A 5,000-nucleotide genomic window follows, 5' to 3' on the forward strand; every position below is an offset into this window, starting at 1 on the left:
TCACACCCTTAGTAATATAACAAGTAATACATAGATACATATTCGTTGTAAAGATCATTGTTTATTTATTTGTGGAAATATTCAAATGCACTTAGTGGTTGCCCACTTTTTAACTTCACCACCACTGTATGTTCACAAGCACACAGTTTGAATGTGTACGTGTATGTGTCAAAGTGTGTATGGTCACATGGGCAATTTTAAAAGTATTTTACGTCGAGATAACAATTTATGCTCAATGTTTTTATAAACCCAACTTATATATACAGTAATGAAATAGACACAACAGTAACAATAATCAAGAGAAATAAAAACGTCACAATTATGCCAGACTGCAATATCTTTAGAGGTGTTTCATTTACGGTTTGGAAAATGTTCACCAGGAATTATCCAACGCGGTGTCCAAGAGAAACTTTCCAGCAAGTGTTGCGACAGTGAATATCGAATCTGCATCGATACTGCTGGATCCCATTACACGAAAAAAAATATCCAAGTTCTATCTTTTCTCATAATCAAGTACGTTTTAGTATTATTAGAAGTAAAATGTTTATTTTATATGTAGTCATTACCATTCTGGATAGGGACACCAATTGTTTTTTAAAGACTATAAGCATATATATTTGGCTGTATATATCAAGACCTGTATATAAACATAGTATATTCTATAAAAGATATATAACAATGCTTCAGGAAGATATCATATCTTTAGCAAGCTTTATAAGACATCGGTTACTGTGTAAAGCTTCTTATGTATGTCATGCATTCATAATATAATAAAGACAAACATACACAAGGTTCATTTCATTATCCATTTTTCGGGTGATAGAAATAATGATAATGATAAGTTGCATATAAGAAATCTAATTATCAAGATAAGTAATAATGGCAGAAAGTAACATGTATAATGATGTTAATCAATAACATCGTTCCTACATGTTGCTATCATTACTATTACCATTATTATTATTATCACTGTATTACCATTATCATTGTTAGTATCATCATCCTCATTTTCGTCATTACTTCTGTTATTATTGATATTATTATTTTGACAGAAACTATCACTATTATGACTATGATAATGATGGTGACCACCTTCTTATCAAGCTATTCCTGATGTTCATACAGATAGCAACAATGATAATAACAATGACAAGGGATAAAATGGTGTTTATAGTGAGGATGGAGACAGCAGTAGATAGATTAAAAAAACGTTGAAAATATAAATACTAGTAAAAATGATTATTACAAAAACCAACAACTACAATTGTGATGATAACAATGATAATAAATGATATCGTAATACCGATAGTAACAATAATAGTGATAATAGTAATGAATATAATAGTGATAATAATAACAACAATATGATAATCATAATACTAATCATAAATTCTGATGATAATGATAACGATAATGATAACAATAATGATGATGATGATAATAATAATAATAATAACAATAATCATGCTACTACTAAGAATAATAAAAATAATAATGATACTGATACTAATGATAATAAGTGACAATAAAGACAATTATAATGAAACTTTCTAATAATGACAATAAGAATGATAATGACGATAGTTGTAATGATGATGAAAACTAAAATACAAACAACAATGATAATAATGATAATGAAAAAAGATAATGATGATAATGAAAAAAAATGATAATGTGATATAATAATAATAATGACGATGATGATAATAATAATAGTAATGATAAAATGATAGAATGATTATCATGATGATGATAATAATAATAGTAATTATAATGACAACAATTATAATAACGATAATAGTAATAATAACAATACTATAAAACAATAATAATGATAATAACAGTGATAATAATGATAATGATAATGATTCTAATAATAATAACAATATAATACTGATACTAATTATAATGATGATGATAACCCAAATAAAACATGATGATGATGATGATGATTCAAATAATAATAATGATAATAATAATAGTAATAATGATGATCATAATGATAACAACAATAATAATAATAATATTGATCATTATTATTATTTCTATTATGATGATGATCATAGAAATGAAGATTATGATAATCAAAATCATAACAATAACAATGATGATGATGATGATAACAATAATAACAATGATAATGATGACAATGATAACAACGAAGATAATGATAACAATAACAATGATAATACAAATAGTAATGATATTTAAAAAATAATACTAATGATAGTAATAATGATAATAATGATGATAATTATAATAATAATAATAATGATGATAAAAATCATGATAATAATAATAATGATAGCAATAATGATAATAATAATAATAGTAATAATAGTAACAATAACAACAACAATGATGATAGAAATAATAAGTGATGATGATGATAAGAATAAGAATGGTAATGACAGCGATAATAATGATAATGATAATAATGATAATAAAATAATGACAACAGTAACAATTATCATCATTATGAATATTATCATAATGTTTATCATTATTATAATGATGATAATAACGATGACAATAATGATGATTATGATGAGAACAATAATAACAATAATGATAATAATATTACTATCATTTTAATTATCATTATCATCAATGATATCATCATCAATGAACTATGAATCCCGAACCGCAATATCACGGTTGTATGAATCACGGTCTGGATAACGTTCAATAAGAATCATCTGACGTAATATCTAATAACAACAACAAAAAGACAAAAGGAAAAGAAAAAGATAGAAAGAAAAGCAAATCATACATATATATATATATATATATATATATATATATATATATATATATATATATATATATATATATATATATATATATATAAATACACGTGTGTATGTGTGTGTGTGTGTGTTTATATATATATATATATATATATATATATATATATATATATATATATATATATATATATATATATAACATAATAACACTGATACTGATGACATCCTAGGACACCTAGGCGACGGGGGGCGCAGGACACTTAGGGGACGGGGGGCGCAGGACACCTAGGCGACGGGGGGCGCAGGACACTTAGGGGACGGGGGGCGCAGGACACCTAGGGACGGGGGGCGCAGAACACTTAGGGGACGGGGGGCGCAGGACATCTAGGCGACGGGGGGCGCAAGACACCTAGGGGACGGGAGGCGCAGGACACCTTGGGGACGGGGGCGCAGGACACCTAGGGGACGGGGGGCGCAGGACACTTAGGGGACGGGGGGCGCAGGACACCTAGGCGACGGGGGGCGCAGGACACCTAGGCGACGGGGGGCGCAGGACACCTAGGCGACGGGGGGCGCAGGACACCTAGGCGACGCACAGTGGTCCATTTTGTCAAATTCATGGCCAAAACTCATTCTTATAAAAAATGGTGAAAATATTCATGTGAAGAAAGCAATTCAAGATTAATAAGAAACAGTACACTGCACTGGTTCAGTGTTTTAATCTGATCACAGTAACTACATTTTTAAGCAATGCAATTGTGCAAAATAAGTTTAAGAATCATATAACCTAGGGAGCGCTACTTTTTTGTTTGATTTATATTTCGAGTACATCAATCAAACTTCGTAGGATTATTGTTTAGTTACCACTGATCAACAATATATGCTTTTAAAGTGTCGTTTTTTAAGAACGATAAAAATAAGCAGGATTTGTGAGCGCGCTTAATCAAATGCCAGCTAAATGGACAGTATGACTTATATCTACCAGGTAGGCCTATCGTTTTTTACATTGTTGATTCCGTGGTTTCCTGTCATCATGTTACCATTGCAGTACCTAAACGTATCATTATGAAGGAGGCAATTGCCTAAGAGTCTACTTATCATCTTTGAGGGCTATTTTTAATATTGCATGTATGGTTTTCATTCGAGACTTTGCCGCGTTCATTAATCCCGCTTATTGATTTCGTTCGTAAATGGTTTAGCACGGATATCCTCTTAAGAACTATCTATTGTGGATCAGTGAAATCTAAATATTATTTATACGAAGTTTGGTTGATGTGCTGGACATGTGATTTAAACTTAAGTTAGCTCCCGGACTAATAAAGGTCTACATCCAACCATGCTTTAAGCTATTAGTAGAACAGGCACTTGGATGTAGATTCGCTATCGGGATGATAATAAACTAAACTTAACCTAATCATAAAGGCTGACCTAAATAAAATGACAAGAAGACCTAAGTGAGTACTGCTGTATTGCGTTCGTCCATAGAAAACGGGAATTTCAAACGTAGAGAGACAATGTTTTTTAGGGAAAATTCTCTTTATATGAAAATCTGCAGATTTCTGCAAGATATTCATACTGAATATAATCATATAATTATTATTGTTTCTTAATAATCTGAAAACATGACTTAACATTGCTGAACATTTGTTGTATTACTGTTTTACTAAAGTCATTTATATTGTCTAATGTAATGAGTATATCTGGATAATTATATATTCAATGAAATTCTTGTCCTATTTTATATTATTAATGGCTGCATTAACATCATTAGCCTTCTCTTGTGATCATGGCATTGATAATGTATATAGACCACATATAGTTTTTCTTTTTTTTCATATATTTATAAAACTCGTAAAACACTGCAGTGTACTGTTTCTTATTAATCTTGAATTGCTTTCTTCACATGAATATTTTCACTATTCTTATAAGAATGTGTTTTGGCCATGAATTTGGCCAAATGAACCACTGTGCGACGGGGGGCGCAGGACACCTAGGGACGGGGGGCGCAGGACACCTAGGGACGGGGGGCGCAGGACACCTAGGGACGGGGGGCGCAGGACACCTAGGGACGGGGGGCGCAGTACACCTAGGGACGGGGGGCGCAGGACACCTAGGGACGGGGGGCGCAGGACACCTAGGGACGGGGGGCGCAGGACACCTAGGGACGGGGGGCGCAGGACACCTAGGGACGGGGGGCGCAGGACACCTAGGGACGGGGGGCGCAGGACACCTAGGGACGGGGGGCGCAGG

The sequence above is a fragment of the Penaeus vannamei genome, chromosome 34, assembly GCF_042767895.1.
Source record: "Penaeus vannamei isolate JL-2024 chromosome 34, ASM4276789v1, whole genome shotgun sequence".
NCBI classification, from domain to species: Eukaryota; Metazoa; Arthropoda; class Malacostraca; order Decapoda; family Penaeidae; genus Penaeus; species Penaeus vannamei.